Raw genomic sequence first — 12852 nt, 5'->3', positions numbered from 1 at the left:
GACTAGGACTCCTAGTTGCATGCAACTTGCATATCACCTTGATAATTGAGGAGAAAAAGAAAGAGACAAGTCTCTTTTTCTAAGAAAAAGAATTTGTTGAGTATGGTCTGGGGGGAACTTGGTGATCAATTTAGTTAGGAGCCTAGCGTGTGACAACTCACACATTGGCATGTTAGTGTAGTAGAACACCTATACATTCAATTTTGGTGGCCATAAACAAGGATTAGTTGTTTTTCTTGAAGCAAAAAAGAAGGATTACTTTTGGTTTATTCAACAATCGGTGGTTCGCTATGAGTGCTATGGAAAACATAATAAATATATATAAATAGACACAAAGGTTACGCAAAAGTGCAAGATTAGGGGAATAATTACTAGGTAATTATGGACCTAACAAATCCATATGCAAATAGAAAGTGCATTGTGTGTGGGGAACTAGGTCATAGCAAAGAGCGGTGCTATGAAGTGATTGGTTACCTTGATTGGTGGGACTTCACCAAGAAACCACGAAAGAATCTGGGCAAGGACGCCATTGCTACTACAAAGGAAGAGCGTCTAGACAATGCCTCCGCTAATGTAGCGCAATCTTGTATGAAGGGTAAGGTTACTTTGAATAATACATGGATAATTAATACAGGTGCATCTGATCATATGACCAATGACCCTAATCTTGTGAAAAACCTTAGACATTCCCCTCAAGTTGTTATCTCTACTGCTGATGGTACTCCAACTCCGGGAACCGGAAAAGGTTCTATTGTTTTATCTGATACATTAACCCTTGAATCTGTCTTAGTTGTTCCATCACTAGCTTATAATCTCCTGTCTGTTGGTCAAATTATTTTAGCTCTTGCATGTATTGTGACCTTCTATCCGTCTTTCTGTGTGTTTCAGGATATTCTGACTCATCGGATCCTTGGTTATGGTGTTAGAAGGTGGAAATTGTACTACCTGGATCTGGCAGAGACTGGAGAGAAGTAGAAGCATCTTTTGGGGCAAGTTAATCAGATCAATGGGGTAGAGGATGCGAAGGAAGCTGTCTGGTTATGGCATCGCTATTTAGGTCATCTATCTTTTATTTATCTTAAGAAGCTGCAACCTCATTTGTTTTCTGTTGTCAGTGATTTGGATTTCCATTGTGACATTTGTGAACTAGCCAAGAGCCACCGTGTTTCATATTCACCAAGTCTTAATAAAAGTCATGTTCTTTTTATGAAAATTCACTCTAATGTCTGGGGTCCTGCGAAAATTCCTTATCTTTCTGGAGCTCGATATTATGTAACGTTTATTGATGATTGTACTCGCATGACATGGGTATCATTACTGAAGAATAAGAGTGATGAATTTGGGATGTTTACCGAATTTCACAAAATGGTGGCAGCTCAATATCAAAAATCCATTAGAGTGTTTCAGTCTGACAATGGTGGAGAGTTTGTGAATGGCCCTATATTGAGTTTTTCCGGTCACATGGAATTCATCATCAAACCTCCAATTCTTATACTCCTCAACAGAATGGTTTAGCAGAACGGAAGAACAGGCAGTTGATGGAAGTTGTTCATGCTTCCTTGTTTGGCATGAATGTACCTCGGTCCTATTGGGAAGAAGTAGTAAAATCAGCAGCATATCTTATCAACCGTACTCCTTCACGGGTGATTGAGTTTCAGAATCCTTATCAGAAGCTTCATACACTTTTGACCATCCCTTCTATGCCTAATTTGGAGCCCCGAGTGTTTGGGTGCAAAGCCTATGTTTATATTCCCAAGCCTCAACGCAGCAAGCTTGATCCCCGTGCCCGTAAGTGTATCTTTGTTGGTTATGCTGACTTCCAGAAGGGTTATCGATATTATGACCTCTTACAGGCACTATACATGTCTCTTTTGATGCTGCTTTTCGTGAATCCGAGCCTATTACTCAGGGGGAGAGAGGTTGTGAAGGGAATCCTCGTTCTGTTATTGATTTTGATGTCTTTGAAGACTTGGAAAATTTGGAGGATAGATTTGAAGGTAGAAATTCGGAAACAGAAAATGCAGTTGCCAAACTGAGCATTGTGAATTCCGAAATAGACAATGCGACTGCCGAACGAAGTGTTGCGAATTCCGAAACAGAAAATGTGACTGCCGAACGAAGTGTCGCAAATTCCGAAATAAAAAATGTAACTACCGAACAGAGTGTTGTGAATTTCGAGACAGAAGAGACGACTTTCCTGGATAGTTTGAATCAAAATCAAGACGTATCTGAAGCTCACACACAAGATATTCCCCTTCTGCATCACCAACTGAAGATCCCGGTCAGAATGATCCACTTCAGGTACTAGGCTTTAATGAGTCCTCTCGGTTAGACAATGTCGAACCTAGGAAATCACAAAGGGTTACGAAGGGAATTCCTAAGAAACAATATGAACTAGATATCAAAGCCAAAGCTAAATACCCTATAGCTAATTTTATGTCTAACCATAGGATTTCTGGGTCACATGCAGTTGTTGTTGATCAATTATCTACTGTATATATTCCTAGTAACGTGCAGGATGCATTGATGGATCCAAAATGGACAAAGGCGATGAATGAAGAATTGGAAGCTCTTCAAAAGAATGCAACATGGGAGCTAGTACCTATGTCGGTTGGAAAGAAGACTCTAGGATGTCGTTGGGTATTTACTGTGAAGCTTAATGCAGATGGAACTATTAATAGATACAAGGCGAGGTTGGTTGCCAAAGGACATACACAACGCTATGGGATTGATTATGAGGAGACTTTTGCACCTGTGACAAAGATTAATATTGTCTGGATTCTAATCTCACTTGCAGCAAACAAAGATTGGCCCTTGCACCAGTTTGATGTGAAGAATGCGTTTCTTAATGGGAATTTGGAGGAAGAAGTGTACATGGATGTGCCCCCAGGTGTTAAGAATTACCCAAGTGACATTGGCAAGGTGTGTAAATTGAAGAAGTCTTTGTATGGCCTGAAGCAGTCTCCAAGAGCTTGGTTTGGAAGATTTTCATAGTCCATGAAAGCCTTTGGATATAGACAGAGCAATTCTGACCATACCTTGTTCATCAAGCGCAAGAATGGTAAGGTTACAGCTCTTATTGTGTATGTTGATGACATGATTGTTACAGGGGATGATCCAAAAGAGATAAATGAATTGCAAAAGTATTTGTCCAGGGAGTTTGAAATGAAGGATCTGGGACAACTGAAGGATTTTTTAGGTATTGAAGTTGCAAGGTCTAAGAAAGGGATTTCACTTTCACAGAGGAAATATGTTCTTGATTTACATGTTGAAACGGGGATGCTGGACTGTAGACCCATCGAGACACCCATTGAGCTGAATCATGGACTTGCTATCTATCCTGATCAAGTTCCAACTGATAAAAGGAGGTATCAACGTCTTATAGGAAAGTTGATTTATCTTTCACATACTAGACCTGATATTGCTTATGTTGTGAGTGTTGTTAGTCAATTTATGCATTGTCCTAGTGAAGAGCATATGGATGCAGTCTTTCGTATTTTGAGGTACTTGAAGATGGCGCTAGGTAAAGGGTTACTGTTTCAGAAAAAAACATAAATTGGATGTTGTTGGGTATACAAATTCAGATTGGGCTGGTGATAAAACTGACAGACGTTCTACATCTGGGTACTTCACTTTTGTTTGAGGGAACCTTGTCACTTGGTGTAGCAAAAAACAGAAAGTTGTTGCCAAATCAAGTGCAAAAGCTGAGTTCTGAGGTATGGCACACAGAGTCTGTGAAATGTTATGGATTCGTAATGTCTTGAAAGACCTGGGTTACAAGCTTAAAAAGCCTATGGATTTGCATTGTGATAATACAGCTGCCATTGAGATTGCACATAATCCAGTTCAGCATGATAGAACAAAGCATGTGGAGGTTGACCGTCATTTTATTAAAGAAAATCTTGACAAAAAGGTTATTCACTTTCCATTTGTAAACTCAGAGGAGGGAGGTTGACCGTTATTTTATTAAAGAAAATCTTGACAGAAAGGTTATTCGCTTTCCATTTGTAAACTCAGAGGAGTAATTAGCTGATGTTCTTACTGAGTGTCTAGGAAGGTATTTGACAGCTCAGTTGACAAGTTGGGCATGATAGACATCTATGCACCAACTTGAGGGGGAGTATAGAATCGCTGTAAATCTGTATGTAATTAGAATTTTATTTAATTAGAATATCCTGTAATTATGGAAAGATTGTTTCCTATTAGAGTTAGACTACTCCTTTGTACTTGTATATATACCCTCATTGTGGGATGAATAGAATCATCGAATTAACCCTAAATTGAAGTATTCTTTTCTACTCTATATATCAAAGAAGGCTGATCATATATTCATGATATATGTATGTAGAATAAGAAGAGTGCTAGCCTTGTCGTCTGTGCATACAAAAAAAAAATTTATTCTAGCTTGCATCACTGATACCACTACAGCACTAGTACCAGTTACCACAATTCTATTTACAATTAACAAGGAATCAAGGATGCACTTATATCATAATCAGTTATGATCTCTATAACTCTATTAGTTCAGACGAATCAAATAAGGAAAAAAAGTAAAGAAAACAGACCCAAAATCTTAATCATTGATTCATTGAAAAGTATTTGAATTTGCTGAGAATAATTAGAGACTTACCCAACGAAATTGCTGTGTTAGACTAAAAAATCCTTCTTGCCAAATCCCAATTCAGCTAGAAATTCAAAAAAAAAATCAATAAAAAACAACGAACACACGAAGAACAAGAAAATCAAAATTATAATTGCAGATTATGATGATTGTTGGCAAAGATGAAATTGAGACTTTGATGATGAATTACCTGTTAGGTTTGAGATGTGAGAATTTGGGATTATGGAGAAGTGGAGATGGGGAAAAACAAGACGGCGAGTCTGGCTGAGTAGCCGCGTCAAAGAAAAAGTAAAGAACGACAATATATCTATTTAATATATCTCCAGTAATTTTTTTTTCAAACATATATATATAAAACTTGATTTAATTTCGGGGGCCCGTCAAAGTTGGGGGCCATAGACACAAGCCTGCTGGTCCTATACTCAGGGCCAGCCCTGCCTCTTACAAATCATCCCACCAATAAGCAGCAATGTTCATTAGCTTTCGAGAAATAATCTTAACTTATCTTTCGGGCCTTCATTAGATTGAAGTACCTTTCATCCTTTAAAAGCCAGTCTAGGCATTTTTTTTTGTACCATATAGTTTTATTTTTATTTTTTATGATTCATCAACACATAAACGAAGTTCTATTGTGGGATGATGTACACATAAAAATTACAGGAAAAAAATCAAACAATCCCCGAACTAATGCCCATTCTAAACTTCCATACCTGACATTTGGAAACTATCACATTAGTACCTGAAATATCCCTCTCAACCCACTATTTATACATCATATTAATCACAACGTTAATCTTTGTCTTTTTATTTTTTATCGGTATTTTCATCTTTGGCCCTCCATTGTCTCCACTTCCTGAGCTTGCACAACCTGAAGAGACAAAAAACATCAGGAAGGGAACGAAAAACCTAGAAAAAGAAAACTCCAACACTGTCAACTGGTTTTTTGACCATCATCGCTGATTCTGGCAACCTCCGAAAAATATTCATATCCCAATCTCTTCATTTCTTCACGAGCAACACATCCATAAGTTTCCCACCCTATCTCCCTCTATACATGACAAATTAAAGAGAGAAAGCATTAGGTTTCTGACAAAAGTTTTGTATTTTCCGGTCAAACGGTGAATAATCTATGAAACCCCTAGGTTTGAAGTTGTTTTATGTCTTCTAGGCTTTCTATTAAATATAGTTTGTCAATTTTTGTCAAGTTGTTAGGAATGGCAGTTGCTGCCACCATGAGCAGATGTGGCTCCGCCGCTGCTGTATTACTTTGTACATGTTATTCTCTTTCACCTTCTTTTCTTCCAGTGATGGCGTTGCCGTTGGCTCCTCCTCTTTGTTTTATCATTTTTTTCAGTAAAGAGTAGTGATCGATGGATTTTTACCTTTTCTTCTCTACTTTTGTTGCCTTTATCGGGTCATCGCTTCGAGTTCAAGCTCTATGCTTTGGATGATGATCTTCTCCTAGGTCACAAAGTGATGAAGAAGAAGGTATTAGAGACAATTGAAGGGCATGTGCTTGGAGAAGTAGTGATGATTCCGTATTTTTGATTGAATTTCAATTCAATCTTTAGATTTTGCATATATGGGGTTTGAATTTTTTGATGGAGATGAGTTGGAGGTTGCACAAAGAGAGAGAGAGAGAGAGAGAGGTGAACAGTGAGGGGGAGAGAGAGATTGACCTTCTCTGCCCATATGTGATCTTGGCTTGAATTCTCGGGAACTAAGGTTTCTATACCTTTCTTCAAAGAGGTCAAAGATCTTGCTAGAGAATTTTCTCCAGAAAACCCAGCTTGTAATTAACACAAAGATAGCTCATAATTAAGGAGTGATCAAAATATCCTCAAAATATGCCACATAGCATGAGAGTTAATGCCATTATAAACGGAGTGTATGAATGATATGTCGAGTTGAAAATTTCTAGTACTAATATGATAGTTTCTAAATGTCGGGTATGAAAGTTTAGAATGGGCCTTAGCTCGAAGTCTGTTTGTTTTAGTTTCCCTAAAAATTAAGACGAGGGAGCAAAGAGAAAAAATTTCTGTCTATATGGCAAATACAATGTCAGTTTGGAGCAAATTTCTATCCTTACTCATTCAAACAACATAAATATGTTATTATGTTGTAAAAACATAAAATCATCACATTGTTAACTAACACTTCAGGCAAAATTTGGTCGTTTTGGGGGGAATGAATATCATTTTGGGGCACATCTAATTTTTCCGCCTATATCTCCCTCACTCGAACAACACAAAGTTAAACATCGTTGTATGACATTTTGCAAGTTATACTCATACAACATAAACAAGTAAACTAGTGTACGTACTGTGTAGTAGAAAGGCAATGCACGTGAGGTAGAATTTGGAGTCTAATTTGAGTAAAGGTAAGAGAGAAATTGTAACGCCCCGAATTTCGAATAAAGAAATTCAAATCCAAAACGCGATAACCTAACAAGCCCACAAGAACACTCAGAATTTTTTTCATTTAAACTAAGCAACAAAACAAACTGAGTTCACAATGTCAATATCATCTCGTTCTTTAGAGTCATATATTACATTACAAAGAGTTTATAAATTAAACTGAATAACAATTCAATGAGTAAACACATCCACCACACTCAATACACAACGGAAGCCTAATACCAAAAGTACACTTCTACATCCAAGCTACGACAGCAACAAAACCTCAGCTTTGACGATGGTTACTCGTTACTCTAACCTGCACAATAACCCCTACACCTTGGAATAGTGCACTGGGTTTAAACAACAAACCAGGTAAGCTTTTGCAAGCTCATTTGAGTAAACCAAATAACCACAAAACACCTTTCCGACTCAAGGACAATAAATTGACATAATGATTATTTAAAAAAAAACATAATCCTTTTCTCCTTAAGGAAAACACAAGTCACCACCGTGACAAAACAAATCATTTATAATCTCAACAACCCAACTAAGAAATCACTCTTCTTTCCTTTTGGCATGAATCATTATCACCACCATGATATGCTAAAACATTTCTTAACTCATTACGAGTCTTAGCCACAATTGCACTCACAAATTAAAGTAAATAAAACCCGTAATCCCTGCATAGAAAATTAGTTCAGGAGATCATCAAAAAGCACACAATCCAAAACTATAGTAATCCCTGCATACAGTGTAGTTGAGGAGATTACATTAAAATCAAACAACATAAATCATAGTAATCCCTTCATATTGTTTAGTTCAGGAGATTACATTAAAACCAATCAATTCAATATCAAAGTAATCCCTGCATATAATTTAGTTCAGGAGATTACATTAAAACCAATCAATTCAATATCATAGTAATCTTTGCATATAATTTAGTTCGAGAGATTACATGAAAATCAAACAATTCAGAAAGATTGTAATCCTTGCATATAATTTAGTTAAGGAGATTACGATAAAAACAACAAACTCTACCACCACTAACACACTTTATAACAATAATCACCACACATGTTGCCTACATTATAGTCCCTCTGGGACAACATAGTCTTTCTTGGACGAGAAAGGAAGAATACTCTGAAACTCCTTTTAATTCACCGCACATGTCACTAATTTACTTGCAACGGTCACACTAGACCCAAAAGGTTTCACAAAACAAAACTATCAATCGATTTCTCGTCGTTGATCACTACTATGATCCTCGATACTCAGACTCTTGGTACAAAGACCAAATCATTTCAAAGAGTCACTCAAGACCCAAAAATATTACTCACACTTCATATACGATAATACCATGTACTCATTTCAACTATACTTTCCACACTCCAAGCACTTCCAAAAAAAAATATAAATCATCAATATTGTGATATATTGCTCCCCGTAAAGAACAAAGACTCAAGACAATATCATAAATAGAATCACAATTATTGTGCACACCACAATACCACACCATATTTCACGTAAATATATATGGGCTAACTACTGTTTAGTCCCTGAAGTATGTCTTCATCCTCGTTTCAGTCCCTGACTTTCTAATTTAATCCCAAAAGTCCCTAAACTCACAATTTTCAATCCAACCGGTCAATTCCCTCCATTTTCTTGATGACGTGTCAGTTATGTACTTGCCAGCTCAGCGCCACGTAAGACACCAATTGTGTAAAGTGACGAAAATGCCAGTGGCCTCAGTTTCTTCCAAAATTTGACTACACACACTCAAAGCAAATCAAACATGAGAGGGATTTCCCCAATTCAAACGAGACCAGCCAAATCAAACCCAACCAACACAAAAAACAAGAAAAAAAAAATAAGAAGAAAACCAGAGGAGCTGTGAAAGCTTATTATGAGAATGTCCTTGCTGAGGTGAGGCAGAGGGTCGAAGATGCTAATGTGGAAGGGGGCAAGCGGAGCTCCCATGACTCCAAGTAAGAGTCTCAGATCAGACCTTCGGTTGTTATGAGCCATCGAACTCACCGTAGGAGTCCGGGAGAGTGCGTATCCACTGGCCCAGACCCGACCAGACCCGACCTGCTTCAACTCCCCGATTTCCTCGCCGTCCAGATCCGAACCCTCCATGATCGGCCTGAGGCTCCCCGATCTCCCGATCAACGACTCTAGTTGCGCGACCAGCTGGCCGTGGCTGTTATAGTCGTGGTGGCTATGTTGCTTCTTTTGGCGGAGCAGACCAGACATAGGGGAGCAGGAGCAGGCAGGGTTGGTGGCGTGGGAGCGAGAGGGGTTGAGGTCGCGAACCACCTTGTCTTTAAGAGCAGAGAAAAACCATTGCTTCTTCTCTATTTGTGGAGAGTCAGTTACGGACTTTAGCCTGATTCTTTCCTCCTTACCCAGTTTCTTGGTTAAAAGGGGAAATGGATTTATGAGAGGAGAGGGTGTAGGAGGTATTTTTCAGATAGGTGATACCTAATGCTGGGTGGTTATGAAGGCCAGTGAAGGAGGCAGAGGTCGTGGGCCAGAGAAAATGTCTGGGCATTTACCGTGATGGCGCGTGGGCTTTTTTGGTCGTCTCCGGATGATGGAGAGGCTGCCAGTGGATCGTCGGAGGCCGTTGAGAACGATGGTGCCAAGCTATCCACTAGTGGGGGAGAGAGAGAAACCCAGATCTATTTTCTCTTTCCTCGAGTTCTCTCACGCTAGGTCTGAAACTACTATAATAGAGGCCATGGGCATTTTCGTCACTTTACACAATCGATGTCTTACGTGGCTCTAAGCTAGCAAGTACATAACTAACACGTCATCGAGCAACCGCAGGAAATGGATTGAATTGACCGGTTGGATTCAAAATTGTGAGTTCAGGAACTTTTGAGATTAAATTAGAAAGGCAGGGACTGAAACGAGGACGAAGGCATACTTCAGGGACTAATAGTTTGCCTAATACATACATACATACATACATACATACATACGTACGTACGTACGTACGTACTTCTTCGCTCAGAAATGCCACCAATACAAATATGGTTCACAAATCACAAAACCCAAAAAAAAATCACTTGTATAACAAAACTTCATTTTAACTTACCCATAAACTGTAAACGATCAAGTTCATATAATTTAAAACATATATTTATTTCTAAAAACTATTTCACGATTTATCAAATGATTCCAAATAATAAAGTAACTTCGTTCATAAATGAACCTCGTGAGATTTACTCACCTCTATATCCCGCTGCGTTTACACACGCCATATGAGATAACACAAGCACAACAATACATCCAAAACAACTTCGTCACGTACCTAGTCACGTCAATGTCACATTTTAATACACGAATCACAAACCAATTAAAGTTCGAAACCCCCCGTTTGAACTAAAACCCGAAAGTAAAACGCCAATAGAGGCAGAACTTCATCTGAGACCACCCTAAAGTCTCTGGAACACTCCTACGGTCAATATGTCAAAATGACAAGTCGATCCGACGATTGGATCCTCACGGATTGAAAATCTAGATAATCAAAATTACGGAAACACCCTAACATTTCAAACGATCTCCAATTGCTACAGATCATATATAAAACGCTCGTATCTACGAGTAGATGATAACATGACAAACAACTGACCCCAAAAAAGTTTGGACGCATCGCCACGAGCTGCCACCAGTGGCCGCATGTGGACTCCATGCGCTGCCAGATCAACCTCCAAACCAAGTTGATCCAACCGGTCAAAATGAAGAGCTTGATGAGAGTAACAACTTTCATACCTGGAGCTAAGACTGAATCGGCCTAGATCAAGCTAGAACAAGCTCGAAAATTCTCAGCCGTTGAACTTCAACTCGTGATTCTGGCCACCATACTTCGAATCGATCTTCAAGGCTAATATGCTTATGATCTACAGGAGGAGAGCATCAAAACTGGACCAATTTCATTCAACACCGTGGCCGGAGGAAGGAGATCGCTATGGAATATTTCCAAAATGGGGAAGTGATTTTTTTTTTTCAAAAAAATCCTATTTATAGAGAAATTTTTCGAAATAGTAATAATTTCCTGTCTTCCGTAGATCATAACTTTCCCATACGAACTTCGATTTTCGCGTTTCATATATCCACGAACTCGTATCGACACGTTCTACAACTTTCGTGAAGGAATATTTCAAAAAAAACTTAACGAATAAAAATTCAACCCCTGGCCCTTCAAAATAAAACTTTTTCGAGTAATTATTCATCCGAAACACTTCCACTCCACCCTCGAACCACGAAATCGTACAAACAAACACTTTATTAATTCCAGAAAATTTTAAGAAATTAATAACAAATTTCTGGGGTATTACATTCTACAAAGAAATTTCGTCCCGAATTTTAAGTGCACTACCTAACAATCAGGTGCAGCTATAAACTCATCCTCAAATCCATTTCTTGTTCCCTATAAAAAAATTTTCATCATGAAGCCTCCACCAGATATTGAAAAAGTCAATTTTCGTCGGTTCAAGTTGCTCTATAATCCCGTCTGGTCTACAAAGGTCGCATCAACATCCACTCTAACTGTACCACGATCACTCGCACTGAATCCATCGTAGACTTCTTCTTCAGTCTAGGCACATCAATACTTTCCGTGCCACAAAACTTTAGGAGATAAGCCGAAACCAAATACCGAATCTCCACTGCTCACCACAATCATAACAGGTCTAGCAGACCTCGGTCTTAAGTTCACTTTGAAGTTCAAAACAAACGCCCTCAATAAACCTTCATCAATCCGCAGATAGAATGGCGCACTCACACTTAGAGTAATTCCTCGTAGCTTCTAGAACAGTCTTAAATCCTCGAAGTAAAACATGTCTAGATCAAACAACTGATACAGGTACAATACCTAATATCACCACACTAAGACAACCTACCACTCCACTTGGTGGTAATTCAAACATTTCATGAATCTCGTCCCTGTACACAACACCACATCAATTCTGCTAGCTATAGCACTGCATACAGACTACACAAGAATTCAAAATCTTGTCCTCCAAATAGTATCTGCATCAATACATTGATAATGCAACACTAGCACACCTAGAATTGAAAATGACAACCTCACTTCAACTCAGTTATCAAAACACAGTTCCTTCATAGTTAACCTATCACAAAATCACAACAAGATTTCCATACACCAAACCACACAGAAAATTCTATCATAATAGCAACGAATCATGCTTCACTACTCAACAAGTGTCCTGCCATCTCAGAACACAATCAAGATAAGGTCTTGCCTCAACTAACCCACACATAAATCATCACATGGCATTGCGCACATAAATATTGTCACACAGACCGCCATCCAGTACTGCCACAGAGGCTGCTACAAAAGCACTACTAGCTTGTAAGTGTTGTGCAATAAGTTTCTAGCTAAAAAATTCAGAATTGTAACATCCATGTACGACATAAGTGTCTTAGATTTCGTGTATGATTAAGTTTCCATCAACTAATCATAAAGATTTTTTTTTTCATTGTGGAAATTGTGTTGTCTATTAAGCTTATTGGCGTAGTGTAACGTCAACATTTTCGAATCAAAATTAAGAAAAAAATTGAAACTAGAAATTTTAATAATGTAAAATTGAGAGACAGAGCCAAGCATTTCAGAGGTAGCCATGTTTAGCTTTAATTTCATATCTAATCATCTAATTGACAAAGTCATATCATTGAAATATTAGATCTAAGAGAAGTTCACATATATGAAATTCTGGATTATTACATCAACATAAGATAACAAAAACTTAAGTCATAATTCCTCTAATTTAATAAAACAGGCATTCTGCTTTGGATCTCAAACTT

Source organism: Rosa chinensis, chromosome 2, assembly GCF_002994745.2.
Source record: "Rosa chinensis cultivar Old Blush chromosome 2, RchiOBHm-V2, whole genome shotgun sequence".
Taxonomy (NCBI): domain Eukaryota; kingdom Viridiplantae; phylum Streptophyta; class Magnoliopsida; order Rosales; family Rosaceae; genus Rosa; species Rosa chinensis.
This window is presented reverse-complemented; position numbering follows the sequence as displayed.